Source organism: Lathyrus oleraceus, chromosome 3 (assembly GCF_024323335.1).
Source record: "Lathyrus oleraceus cultivar Zhongwan6 chromosome 3, CAAS_Psat_ZW6_1.0, whole genome shotgun sequence".
Classification (NCBI taxonomy): Eukaryota; Viridiplantae; Streptophyta; class Magnoliopsida; order Fabales; family Fabaceae; genus Lathyrus; species Lathyrus oleraceus.
In genome coordinates this window covers 242,800,139-242,815,425 of record NC_066581.1, presented here as the reverse complement: position 1 = coordinate 242,815,425, position 15,287 = coordinate 242,800,139, and the positions used below count along the sequence as shown (strand labels likewise).

Below are 15,287 nucleotides of genomic sequence, written 5' to 3'. Positions count from 1 at the left end.
CACTGCATTTTCTTTCTGCATTTCTCCCTTGCATTTCAAAGGACAAAATTCGTGTCTTTTCGTATTTAATTATCTTCCACCACGAATGTACAAGCCTGCCGTCATTCATACTTTCTGGTTCAAGGTAATTAAATAGGGGCAGCTGTCATACCCCAATTTTGTCCGAGCATTTTTAAACTTTCATTAAGCATTCATAACCATAAACATTTACATATCATCATAAGCATTCACTTCATCTGCATATGCATGGCTCAACTCAAGGAGACGAGTGACTTGGATTCATGACTTTGCTAAGGCCTTATGTACTAACTGTCATTTGGTTGACATTTATCTAGTTTGGTTCATAATTATTGGCTTGGGTCATTTGATTTTTGATATTATGGTACATATTTGATTGCCTATAAGAAAATAGGCATTGTTACCTGGGCTGATTGTTGGGTCGATCAATTGACCAAAACCCACCATTCATCTTTAAGCCATTTAATGCATGATCTTTGATTCGTCTTTTCATCATGTCCACTAAATTTCACTCTTTGTGATTCATGTTCATATTGCCGAACCAGTTTCAAAATCAAAGTCATCTTTCATTTTTTTTAAATAATGAATCATCTTGCCTTTTAAAAATCATAACCCTTGATTCTCTATTACACTCACCATCCACATTACAAAATCATAACCAGGGCCAACACTTTACAAATTCATAATCATGTTCTACATTTTTTATATGTCTACACACCCAAGTTACACCATTTCAACAATCACCGGCCGCGGTTTCCTTGACACAAGTGGGTACCGTTCAATACAATCACAAGATACATTCTTTTAATGTTAAGCTAGCAGTTCCATCATAAATTTTCAAATTAAATGATTGTTCAGAGAAACTTAGGTTACAATTTCAATACCAGCATGCCTCAATTCCATTTCATGAATAGTACTCAGTACAAATTCCAACCATACATCCAAAATTCACAAAGTTTCCTACAATTAGCATTCTAATAATAAGCGTCTTAGAATTTAACGTGAGCATATCATCGTAAATGGAGGGGATTGTACTTGTTGTTGGTTTGACTTCATTTCAAACGCCTTTAGGATCTTTTAAGTTGGACGTGAGGATTAAGTGTTAAAAACCAAGACAACCCCTGTTGTTTGAATCCATGGAAAGGACGTCTGTCATCGACCCAAGTGTTCTGTCTACGACAAGGGCGAAAACGCAAGTGTACGTAGTCATGACTTCGACCTCTCCAACTTCCGTCTTTCTTATTACTTTCGACTTCGTTTGAGTTGAAGCAGCGTGCGACGTATCATTCCTGTGTAATCCAAAGCCAGAACCTGATGTTCGTTAAAATGCAAAGTCCAGAAATATCTCATCCAGACATAAATATTAGCAAGATCGGATGTCGAACTAACAAGTAATTTCAGGTGTTGTACCTGACAGCATCGCTGAGTACAGAGGGTTTGCGTGTGGTGATAATTCGTATTACCTTGACCTAGAATCTCAAGAAGGAACCACCTTTGCTCGAATGAGCTAGCTGCATATGTTGTTGGGATAATGGCCCTCCAGTTGACAACCGATCGCCGCACAGATGGACTTATCATGAATATTAAGGACCGTGCCATTGAATGCACCACCAACATGAAATGCCTAATGAGCAATACCTGGGATATAGCCACGAAGTCATGAGGATCACAACACATAAATGCAAACGCAAAGGAATCAAGTCATGTTAAACAAAAGCCAAATGGACGCCACAAGACCTATTACAAGCTGCCAGTACAAATGTAATACATGTGCACAGGGTAATACAAACTCATATATGGTTTTTTACCGCACTAAAAATTGGCACTCTCAGCTATGAATATAAAACCAGCAACAAAGGCAGCATTCATCAAACTTTAATTTGCTGCAGACCAAATCCGAAAGTGTGAAACATACAGGGCATGTACAACTGCTGCCAATCATTTTTGACAGTGAAGGCACAAGCCGTGTCGGATTATCAGTAAAACACCAACTAGAGCCAGCTGCAAGTAAACTTTGCCTTTTATAAGAAGGTGATCACCATGAAGGAGAAGCTCAGATCATCCATCTAGCAAACATGTGTTTCAAAGACCACAAGACAATGTTAGTCTTAAGGAAAATGGCAAATGCATGAACTGTTAACTGACGATATTCATACATTGGACAAGATGACTCTTGAGAAAAGATAAAGATGGATTATATGAGCAAACACATCTGACAGGTTAAGGCTCCCAAGTTCATTGTTGCGGAGGAGTAGAGCCTTCGGTTATCCGTTTCAAAACAAGGCTCAACGAAAAAACAAGGTTACAACAACGATTACACCAGAAGGACAACAGGCAGCAGAGCTCACGAACAGAAGGTTTAAAACCGCTCCTCCAATATTGGTCACCACTATAACTGTAGTAAAAAATAACAGCATGAGTAATGTATAATTGCAGTAAAGAGTAAAAATTATATCAACATGGAAATGTAAATCCTTGGGACCACATAACCTACGAGAAACGCTCAACTCACTCAGATAGATCTTTTGCAAGATTATGAATTGGTCCCCACAAATATGAGGGAGATCTTTCCCTAACGGAATATGGATTTCACCAGCTCATCATTCACGCACCATCAAAAGGACCTCACCTATTCTATATAAAGGAGGGATCGCTGCAAGGGAAAAAAAAGAAAAAGGTTGCACTGTTACCCTGCCAAAACACACACAAAACCCTTCATTAAAAAGTTCATACAATCGAAAACTATCCAGAGTTTCTCATCGGAGCTCTGGATTAGTCGAACTAAATCGACCATCATGACTTGCGACATAGAAACATGGGAGTAAGAAGACAGAAGAGTCGAAAGCTAAACGAAAACGGGAGAAGGACTCACACACAGAAAGACACTTACATAAGGTAAATACACATTCGTCGGAATCCAGTCGGAGTCGCAAAACTCCGGCGATATCCTTCATTTCTCTTTGTATTATTGTTCGATCTTCTCGAGGCATTGCAGTTCCATGTAGTCGCCAGTCGCATGGACGATTGGAGAACATATTGCTTATCCATGTTTGTTTAAGGTTAAGTGTGGATTGTTGTGGATTTGTAAGAGTCTTTGCTGCGATTCGTGAAAATTTCTGACGATAGATCCAAGATCTAAGTTTTGGTTTAAGTTTGTTTGTGTCGCCTGCGTTACCATTACCTTTTGTTATCGAAATTTGGTTTGTTCGGATCTATTAAGATGGTGATGATGAACACCATAAGTTGTTCATTTGTGGTTCTGAAGAAATCAGGAGTTTCTTTTCATTTCGATTTTGAGGCCTTAACTGCGTTTGGTTTAGAGGAGCGTTAGGAAGAAATGTCTTTTTGAAATCAGTTAGAAAGTTTAGTTTTGGTTTGGTAGTGTTTAATATATTCAATGCTTGTTTTTGTCTAATCAATGGCAGATTTTAAGTGGGTAAGTTTTTTGTCTCCCCCATACCTTGGGAGCACGTGTACAGGGAAGAGAAATGGGGCTATTGAGTTTCTTTATGGCAATTAGATTTATTATTATTATTGCAATTTAAGGCTAGTCAATTCCATTTCTGAGGGATGCTGACAGGTACACAAGAGAAACATGTGTCTTTTCCCATTCTTTCCCTTGCTTTGGTTCAGATTTTTTTTTCTCTTCCTTTTGGATCCGCGTGTTTGTCCATGTGCCCCTTTTGTTTTGTTGCACATGATAAAGATCCAATTGGGCCGGGCTTTTGGTTCACTATGGGTTTAAACAAGCACCCCTCAATTTGCTTCCACACATCCAGTCTGTTTGAACTTCATTTATTTTTGTTACATTACTTTGATATTCTATTCATATGTTTAGATAATTATGATGGTAATAATAGTAGCAAAATAGACTATTGTTTTGATTCAATTTTGAATAATGAGTTTTAACTCCTATTATAATACATGATTAATTAAATGGATAGTTGAATATTGATAGATAAATAAAAGCTTACCTTATTTAGGATGAAACTTGGGTCCAATATCAAGTAATTCACTTAAAACCCGATTAATTTTCGCGAACTCAAATCCACATCCTTTCTTCATCAATATACTCCTCAAAACCTTTTAATTTTAAACTATGGATGAAAAGGGGAATAGTGAGCATCCACTTCATTATCTCTCGATTATTCGAATAATTGGCGTTCCCCACATTGCTCGAATTTTCATCATTCAATTAGAACCCTAAAAAACTTACAAATTCAAATCATATTTCAAATCAAATATAATTTCAAAAGAATTTTCTCTTTCAAACATAAATTTTGGGATGAAAAAGAATATAGGGAGCGTACGCTTCACTATTTCTCAAGCACTTGAATAATTGGCGTATGCCATATTGCTCGAGTTCTTGTCACCCGATTAAACCTAAATCATACATTATCTAAATCATTTCTTCTAAATCAACTACAAATTCTAAAACATTTTTAATCATAAATTTACGATAATAAAAAGGATATGAGGCGTACGCCTCACTATCTTTCGATTATTCGAATAATTGGCGTACACCACATTGCACGAATCTTCGTCATCAAATTACAACCACAATCGAATAAACTCAAATCACCTTTAATATCAAACACAGTTTCAAGATCAACTTTATAACTTAAACTTCAATAGAGAATGGGAGGCGTACGCCTCACCATTCCTTGATTATTTGAATAATTGGCGTACGCCACATTGCTCAGATTATCGATCCAAACCTACCAAAATTCAAACTATTTTCGCAAATCAAATACAATATCTAAAAACATATCTTTCTTAAATTAAACTTCGGATGACAACAGATGTGAGGCGTTCGCCTCACCATCTCTCAATTATTTGAATAATTGGCGTACGCCACATTGCTCAAATTATCGACTTCCGACTAAAACACGCTAAATAAACTTGGATAAGGGAATAGGTGGCGCACGCCTCATTATTCCTTGGATAAGCAAGTAGGAGGCGTACGCCTCACTACCGTGCATATTCAACATCCGCAAACAAACTTTCGATAAAAATTCGAACGAAAAAGGAGTAAAAGGCGGTCGCCTTATTATTCCTCGAAAGAATTGGACGATTGGTGCACACCATATTGCTCAATCTTTCGTCGTTCTTCAAAACACCTAAACACATCAAATCTAATTTCTCGCCCTCGTGCGATTGAAACTAATCAACCATCAAACATCAAACATATCAATTACACTCGTCACTCCCGCGTGACCAAAACTCTTTCAAAAATGAACACTGTCAATCCTTTCTAATGCGCACAACAAACCAGTGTTTAAGCCTCCATCGAGAGTAGACAAGTCAGCGTTTAGCCGTTAGAACGTCGACCTACACAGTCGTTCAACAAACAAAATACACCAAATATTCGTAGTACCCCGAACTACGAATGCTCTGATTTCCTTATTGCACCATAAGGATACGTAGGCACGAGATTGCGAGATCTCTGCGAGCACACTAATAAAAAACCTCCCCGTTCTCCTTTTGAGGTCTTCATCCATCTCTATTAAATATTTAGTTACTCGAAGAAAGCGAATGACATTCAATTAACATTCAAGTAGCAAATTAGACTAAAAGGTTCCCGTTGAGTACAACCGACGTGAGGGGTGCTAATACCTTCCCCTTACGTAATCGACTCCCGAACTCGAATATGGTTGCGACGACCATTATTCTATTTTTCAAAGGTTTTATCGATATTTTCCTATTCCTTCATTGGGATAAATAAAGTTCGGTGGCGACTCTGTTCGAACATAATTTTTTCCGCGACTATCGCGAGGAATCGTATTTTTCGAGATGCGACAGGGTGGTCGCCAATATCGCAGCCTGCAACACTCTAAGTTTCAGCAATGAAGAGCTACCCAAGGAAGGGAAGAATCACAACCGCGCCTTACATGTATCCATAAAATGCCAAGAAGATGCTTTGGCCAGAGTTTTAGTTGACACTGGATCATCCCTCAATGTTCTACCAAAGAGGGCACTTGCTAAATTATCTTACCAAGGTTCGGAATTGAAACCTAGTGCACTTATGGTAAAAGCATTTGATGGTTCTCGAAGGACAGTAGTCGGGGAGGTAGAGCTACCAATCCAGATTGGACCACATGTATTCCCCATCAATTTCCAAGTCATGGACATAAATCCCGCTTACAGCTGCCTTTTGGGACGCCCATGGATACATGCTGTTGGGGCAGTGACTTCTACTTTACATCAAAAAATGAAGTTTGTTGTCGATGACAAGCTCGTCATTGTCTCAGGTGAAGAAGATTTTATCATCAGTCAACTCTCCTCTTTCCGTTATATCGAGGCTGATGAGGATGCCTTAGAAACCTCTTTCCAAGCACTTGAAATATCCAATGCCACACTTGCTGAGGTGGAGGATCCTATTGAGAAAACCAGTTTGTCGTTCGCCTCTTTGAATAGTGCAAGGTCAGCAGTTGAAAGTGGAGGCCCTGCAGGTTGGGGTAGGTCATCAACGTCAGCGAGAAAAATGATCGTTTTGGTTTGGGGTACAAGCCTTCTGCTAATGGAGGAGCCCTGGTCCCTGCAAAGGACCGCGTGCGGAGCATACAAGAAGTTTTCCTGAGCACAGGATTTATCCATGGAGATCAGGTTGGTGCAGTTGAAGATGACACCGAAGATGTAGAAGCATCAAATCTGATATACCGGTGTGAAGCAGCCTTGACAAATTGGGAAGCAGTTGAGATTCCAGAAGTTTTTCCTGTGTCAAAGTAATTGTGTTTCCTCTATTTTTTTGAAAATCCTTAGCTATGCCCAAGGCTAATGGATCATTTGTAGGGCCCCTTTAAATTTCAAAAATCATTATGACAAATAAAGAGCATTTTGTTCAAATTCTTATCGTTCATTCAGTTGTTTTTCTTTCCTTAAAATGGCAATCTTTTCAAAAACTACAAAAATCTTTTTAATTCTTTTGCATTTTTATTTCCATTTTTTCTAAAAAACCATCATTAAAAAACATGCAGAATAATCAATAAACCATGCTCGAGCACGAGTCAAAGGCCCTTCAGCCACATCAAGAACCAGTGGAAACAATCAACCTTGGCACTGAAGAAGACAAGAAAGAGGTCAAAGTTGGGACTACACTTGGGGCAAGCATCAAAGAAAGATTGATCAAGTTGCTACAAGAGTATGTAGATGTATTTGCTTGGTCGTATCAGGATATGCCAGGTTTAGATACTGATATTGTTGTCCATAAGCTACCACTACAACCAGATTGTCCGCCAGTGAAGCAGAAGCTCCGAAGAGCAAGACCCGACATGGCTCTAAAGATTTATGACGAGGTGAAACGTCAATTTGATGTCGGTTTTCTAGCAGTTGCGAAGTACCCTCAATGGGTAGCTAATATTGTACCTGTACCCAAAAAGGATGGCAAGGTTAGGATGTGTGTTGATTATAGGGATTTAAACAAAGCTAGTCCAAAGGACGATTTCCCCCTGCCACATATTGACACTCTGGTAGACAACACTGCTAAGTTCGCGGTCTTCTCCTTTATGTACGGATTCTCGGGTTATAATCAAATTAAGATGGATCCAGAGGACATGGAAAAGACCACATTCATCACCCCGTCGGGAACATTTTGCTACAAGGTAATGCCATTTAGTCTCAAAAATGTTGGGGCAACCTACCAAAGAGCAATGGTCACTCTTTTCCATGATATGATGCATAAGGAAATTGAAGTTTATGTGGATGATATGATTGCAAAATCCCAAAGTGAAGAGGATCATATAGACCACTTGCAAAAGCTATTTGAGCGTCTTCGGAAATTTCGACTACGGTTGAATCCTGCTAAACGCACCTTCGGTGTCCGATCTGGAAAGTTGCTGGGTTTCATTGTTAGTCAACGAGGAATTGAGGTAGATCTAGACAAGGTTAGGGCAATACAAGAAATGCCTGCTCCGCGTACAGAGAAAGAAGTTAGAGGATTCCTGGGACGTTTGAACTACATCTCTAGGTTTATATCTCATATGACTGCTACGTGTGAACCTATATTCAAGTTACTGAGAAAAGATCAAGCAGTTGAATGGAACTCTGACTGCCAAATGGCTTTTGAGAAGATCGGACAATACCTGCAAGAGCCCCCTATTCTGATTCCACCTGTTCAGGGGAAACCACTCTTTATGTACTTAACTGTGCTTGAAAAGTCAATGGGATGTGTGCTGGGACAACATGACGAAACCGGCCAAAAGGAGCATGCCATCTACTATCTAAGTAAGAGATTCACCGATTGTGAAACCCGATATTCACCCTTGGAGAAAACTTGTTGCGCTTTAGCATGGGCCGCTCATCGTCTAAGACAATATATGATTTGCCGCACTACTTTGTTGATCTAAAAAATGGATCCAATAAAGTATATCTTTGAAAAGCCTGCTTTGACTGGAAGACTCGCCTGCTGGCAGATGTTACTATCTGAGTATGACATCCAATATGTATCTCAGAATGCCATCAAAGGAAGCGTGTTGTCTGATTACCTGGCAAACCAACCCGTTGAAGATTACCAGCCGTTGAAGTTCGACTTCCCGGATGAGGACATCATGGTAGTTAAAGATTGTGAAACCACAGGGCTTGATGAAGGACCTGAACCCAGATCTCTGTGGAAGCTCATGTTCGATGGTTCCTCCAATTAAATGGGGCATGGCGTAGGAGCTGTTCTATTGAATCCAAATTGTGGATATACTCCTTTCACAACAAGGTTGTGTTTTGATTGCACAAACAATATAGCAGAATATGAGGCGTGCATCCTAGGCATTGAAGCAGCAATTCACCTCCGAATCAAAATCCTCGAAGTATGTGGAGACTCAGCCTTGGTGATATACCAAGTCAAGGGCGAATTGGAAACCCGTGATAGAAAATGTTGACCCCCTATCGTGCCTATGTCATGGAACTAAAAAAATACTTTGACGAAATCACCTTCCGTCATATCCCGAGAACTGAGAATCAAATTGTTGATGCTTTGGCGATGTTGGCTTCAATGTACCAAGTTAGATTCCATAATGAAGCACCTCTCATTCAGATCGAGCGGAAAGTTGAGCCTGCCTACTGCCAGTCAGTTGAAGAGGAAGTTGATGGTAAACCTTGGTTTCACGACATCAAATGCTTTTTGCAAAATCAAGAATATCCAACAGGTGCAACAACCCTTGACAAGAAAACATTGAGAAAGTTAGCATCCAAATTCTTCTTAAGCAATGGTGTGTTATACAAGAGAAACCACGACATGATTCTGCTCAGATGCATGGATGGACGTGAATCAGACCTATTGATCAAGGAGATTCATGAAGGATCCTTTGGAACTCATGCCAATGGGCATGCCATGGCCAAGAAGATTTTGAGAGCCGGTTATTACTTGTTGACCATGGAATCCGACTGCTTCAATTATGCTAGAAAATGTCATAAATGCCAAATCTATGCCGACAAGATGCACGTGCCTCTGACCCTACTAAATGTTTTGACGTCACCTTGGCCCTTCTCAATGTGGGGCATCGACATGATTGGCGCCATCGAGCCCAAAGCTTCCAATGGTCACCGCTTCATCCTGGTTGCCATTGATTACTTTACCAAATGGGTGGAAGCCGCCTCTTATGCTAATGTGACAAAACAAGTGGTTGCACGGTTCCTCAAGAAAGAGATCATTTGCCGTTATGGAATTCCAAGCCGGATCATCACAGATAATGGGACGAATCTCAACAATAAGACCATGAAAGAATCATGCGAAAGCTTCAAGATTGAACACCATAACTCTTCACCGTATCGTCCAAAGATGAATGGCTTTGTTGAAGCCGCTAATAAAAATATCAAGAAAATCCTGCAGAAAATGGTAAAAACCTATAAGGATTGGCACGAATCGCTACCTTTTCCACTACATGGATATCGGACTTCCATCCGCACTTCAACAAGGGCAACCCCGTTCTCTTTGGTATATGGGATGGAAGCAGTTCTCCCAATTGAAGTGGAGATACCTTCAATGAGAATCCTGATGGAAACCAAGCTACAAGAGGCTGAGTGGATTCAAAATAGATTTGATCAGTTAAACCTCATAGATGAGAAGCGAATGACTTCTTTGTGCCATGGACAGTTATACCAGAAAGGGCTCAAAAGGGCTTTTGACAAGAAAGTACGTGTTCGAAAATTCAGAGAAGGAGACCTCATGCTTAAGAAGATCTTGCCAATACACAAGGACTCACGTGGGAAGTGGACTCCCAATTATGAAGGCCCATATGTTGTGAAGAAAGCTTTCTCTGGAGGTGCCTTGATCCTCACAACTATGGATGATGAAGAGCTCTCACACCCCGTGAACTCTGATGCAGTTAAAAAATACTATGCCTAATAAAAACCCGCTAAATCGAAAACCTGAAAGGGCGATTTAGGAAAAAAAGGGTATCCCGGTGGACTGAAAACCCGAAAGGGCGGTCCAGGCAAAAGTTAGGGATAAAAAAAATGGTAGCTCGCTAAGTTGAAAACCTGAAAAGGCAACTTAGGCAAAAAGGAGCGTCCCGGTGGATTAAAAACCCGAAAGGGCGATCTAGGAAAAAGTTAGGGGCACAAGGCATAAACTGCATCAGTTGTTACTGATTAACACCGAAGAATCCGAGGCGGAAGATCAATCCAGTTACTCCCCTTAGAAGCAAGGTTTTGGGAGAATCATATCTATTAGGGATGTTAGTGGTCACTGAATTCAACGTAAACCTTTCCTTATTGCCATTTTCCAAAAATAGTAACATTCTATGGAGCTACGCCATTTGTGTGCTACCATTCTTGAATAAAATACCAGTTTTCCCAATCATTGTTAATTATGTTCTTCTACGCTTTTCTTTGTTATGCAAAGTGTCATTTATTTGTTAATAATGAAATTTTGAAACTTGAATTTTTTTTTGAAATTTAGTAAAAGGAACAAAATTACTTTGATATATGTGAAAATCAAGAGAAAATCATTTGTTTTCCCGAAAGTCTCAAGGTTGCATAAATATTCCTGGATCATCAACAAAAATCTCCATGGAACACAACTTATTAATCCTCTGGAAGGATGGACCTTTGGTTATTCATAACTATCAATCATGAGAGATTCTCCTCTGGATACGCCTGTTAATTGTACGGGTTTGAGTTATTGGTGTTGAGGAATCAGAATCCCTGTAAATAGTCCCTACAAACTCCCAGTCTGCCTATTGTCAGCATTGCATATCATGATCATTCATATATCATGCATAAAACAAAAATCAAGTCATGCATGGTTCAAAGTGTACTCTATGCCCATGTGTGTGACCCCTTTGGTCCTGTTGTTGATTGTTATCCCCTGACCCAAAGACCAGTTGTCACTAGTATCGTTTCAAAAGTTCAAATCATCGTTGGCATCATTGTCGGTCTGTTTGTAAATACATTTGTAATTGATATCTGAAGTTTGGTTGTCGCCAACATCATTTCAAGTCCAACTGTTGTTGGCACCTGTTTGTTAAAAGTTGGTCGTAATCCATTGCTTTCGGTCAAAGTCCAGTTATTGTTGGCAAGCTGGTTGTAATCCATTGCTTTCGGTCAAAGTCCAATTGTTGTTGGCAAAATCTATTAAAAGCTGGTTGTAATCCATTGCTTTCTATCAAAGTCCAATTGTTGTTGGCAAAATCTGTTAAAAGCTGGTTGTAATCCATTGCTTTCGGTCAAAGTCCCATTGTTGTTGGCAAAATATGTTAAAAGCTGGTTGTAATCCATTGCTTACAGTCAAAAGTCCAATTGTTGTTGGAAAAATCCGTTAAAAGTTGGTTGTAATCCATTACTTACGGTTAAAAGTCCAATTGTTGTTGGCACGTACAGAGAGTTTAATTACCCTGTCTTTCCTGATTGTTCCGTGAAATTCATGTATGACTCATCATCTTGAGGAATTCCCAGAAGCTTGGAGGTTTTTTCGTGATTAGAAAACTCCAATGATGTTGGTTTTGTTTGATTTCTTTGTAAAGAATTATCATAGCCTTCTGCACGGATGATCTACTTATAAGAAGACTCCTGTTTATCTTTGTTTCGCATAATTTCCCTATAAAGAATCTCCAAAATATTTGATTGAATGAATGTCTTGTGAGAAACCTCCAGAATTGTCAGAAGTATTCTAGAGTGTCAGCTCATGTATGAACCTATTGATGAAACTTGATATGTATGTTCGTCAGTATTTTCAGGTCATGTATGAACCTATGGTTGAAGTTTTCTTTATGTTTTCTAGTTTGTCAGGTCACGTCTGAACCTGTTATTAAATTCTTTGATTTTCTCCAGAATCGTCAGGTCATGTCTGAACTTGTCATGTTGATGGAACTTTCTTTGTACGCTTTCCAATATTGTCAGGTCATGTTTGAATCTGTTTATGGAACCTTTCGATATCCCCCAACATTATTAGGTCATGTTTGAACATGCTGTCAGAACCGTTCTTGGTATTCCCCAGCATTGTCAGGTCATGTATGGACCCGCTGTTGAGCTTTCATTCCAGTATTACCAGGTCATGTATGAACCTGTTTTGAAGAATATTTCTCTATGATTGTTTCAGTGTTATCAGGTCATGTATGAACCTGTTGTAGAAATTTTTCTTAGTCGAGTTGTAGTAAGTCATGTGTGAACTTACGATCAAAATATCTGGTGTTCTAAGTGTCGTTTGTCAACTTTCACTTCGATTACTCCCCACTGTGTGTCTGACTCTCCAGCAGGATTGTTATCCCCAGCGAGTTGGCTGTGCATTGTTTGTCTATTTCCCTGTGGGCCATCAGAGTTCCCCACAAATTGGTTTGTCTGTTATAACATCTCCTGCTAAAAGCTCACCGTGTCCCTAACAGACAAATTCAAAAATAAAGAATTCTGCATCCATGCATATCATATCATAACATTTGCATTTTTCAGGATCAAAATCTGGGTCTTCATTGTATTTAACCATCCCCCACTGCGATCCGATGAAAAGTGCTATTTCATGTTCCTCTGGTGGAGGATGTTTAAATAGGGGCAACTGTCACACCCCGATTTTGGTTATTATTTAATGGTTCATTCAAGATTTGTCATAGGTTTTTCTTTCACACTTCATTCACGGATTTTTGCTTTGACTTTAAGTCAGCTAAAAGTTATGGTCATAGTTGATTCGAAGTCATATCATTTGCAAAGCATGTTCATGTCAGTTCGATACAAATTCATTCACTACAATATCAAATTCATGACCAAAGTCTCATTCAAGTAGCCATTACAATACATCATACTTTGTTCATTACATGAAAATTTACAAAAAATCACATTTTATGACCAAATGTTGACTTTGGTTAACATTTGACTTTTTTGTCAACTTTGACCAAAGTCAATCCGGATTATCCAAATCCTAATCCTAAATCCTGAGGTTTAATTGGTCCTTGAATCTTTTCCATTATGATGCTTCCAAGTTCAACATTGATGTCATTAGCTTGCAAGATTTTGTTTAGTCCACTTCAACACATGAACAAAAAAAGTTACATGCAGTACATAAAGCAAGGTGGAATTAAGGCATGAACAAAAGTACACCAACAACAAACCCACAACTCACATAAATCACCCTGCTATGCGTATAACCGACATGTAATGCGGCTAATATTCAACCATACACAAACCATTTCAAGTCCAATTTAATACACCCGATATCAAGCTCAATTACATTAAATTTCTAAGCACTTTTTGTTCAATCATTCAATTTAAATCCAAAACTAAAAAGATTACAATCATCATTCTAAACTCATAATGTAATCCTACATCAGTCCAATGCCACGAACCAATCTCTTTGAATTCAAACTCCAAAGCAGCTTCATTGGCATTCCAATTGAAGATCCAGAACATGAGCACCAAAACTTCAAAACAGTTCCAAAACGGCCCTTGGACCCGAGCTAACTCACATATCGCATCGCCGAGTCAACCTGCCAATTCAAACCACGAGACAACATTGCATAGCAGGCCAGCAACTGCAAAACATCATAACAGAAAAACAATACACAAAAAACAAGTAGCAGATGAGCATTTAATCCACAACATTAACATCACACCAATTCATTCACTAACCGAAACCAATTCTCGAAACAATCCCTAACGAAATTCGAACCGCAATTACCAAACCTCCCTAATAACCATCCAAAACTGAGTTCAAAAAACTCTTCGACCACACCATAATAGAATAACAGAAAAAGGCTTCCATTTGAATCTCTCTAACCGAACCAGTAACTAACCTCTAACCTTTTTCAGAACCAAGGCAACCTGTTTGCTCTTCACTCACTGCTACGGACTTGGCTTCACCATAACAGACAAAGAGAACCCAACCTGCAGTGTGTAACTTCACAACTAATTCTTCATTCCCCAAAAAAGAAAACTTCACTTTCAAAAATCTTCAATCAACGTATAACTGACCCAACTCTCTCATAAACAAAACTTGCATAATTCAACAAAACCATAAGAAAACCTTCAACAAAAACCTATAACAAACCTATAACAGACTCTAAATCCACAACAAAAATAACGAACTCTCATAACAGCTTCTAACCACCTTCCAAAAACAACGACACACCCAAATTCCATAATAGACCGAATTGATAACCAAACTGAAAAAACCTCCATACCAGAACTTCTGCACCCTTCAACCTGCTTCCAGCTCCATCCTGCGACCTCCTTCGAACCACATATAACAGGAACAGAAACAAAGATATTGAGGAGAAGCAAGATGAAATTGAAGAACACAGCCACACACAAGGATTTGAAGAAGAAGAAATCCTTAACAGAACATCAAAAACAGAATTGGGAAGAGAGAAACTCATGATTTGGAATAGGCTTCGTCTTCATAAAGAGTCATCAGAGACCTTCTATAAACCAACTTCAACGATCTTCATCATCGCCCTCTCAATAAACAACAAGCACAAGCCTTCATTCGTCAACACGCCTCGTCATTACGCATCAACAAGGCAATGCGGTTATGAACCACCACTCCAAAGAACCACATCCAGTTCTAGTTTCTCCTCTTCAATCAAACTAGCAACATATCTAACTCCATGCATAGATCCGGATGCAGGGTACACCGAAAGCAGCCCAACGAAAGTAGAAGAGTTAGGTCTCACTCCTTCGTAGCTCATTTTCTATAGTAATGCCACTTCTTCTTCAACCAGGAAATTCCTTGCATGAATTCTTATCAAACAGTTCCATAAAACAACATCCTTTTCCACAAGACCATCAAAAAATTCTCGTGCCAAATAGATATTGCCCATTTTTGCGTACATATCAACCAATGCAGTAACAAT

At 39.1% G+C, this 15,287-nt stretch overlaps 1 long non-coding RNA gene across 5 annotated transcripts; it reads right to left on the bottom strand.

Annotated features, from left to right (window-relative positions):
- Positions 1-782: 782 nt before the first annotated feature.
- Positions 783-3,496, bottom strand: LOC127126622 (uncharacterized). 5 transcript variants are annotated; one of them, XR_007805036.1, is made up of 4 exons: positions 2,909-3,496; positions 2,531-2,709; positions 1,429-2,413; positions 783-1,307 (listed from the first exon to the last, which is right to left on the bottom strand). It is a non-coding gene; the product is annotated as an uncharacterized LOC127126622 (long non-coding RNA). The 5 variants fall into 5 exon arrangements; XR_007805033.1 differs by having other exon boundaries at positions 784-1,307; positions 1,429-1,656; positions 1,827-2,413; positions 2,531-3,496; XR_007805035.1 differs by having other exon boundaries at positions 784-1,307; positions 2,531-2,671.
- Positions 3,497-15,287: the final 11,791 nt, after the last annotated feature.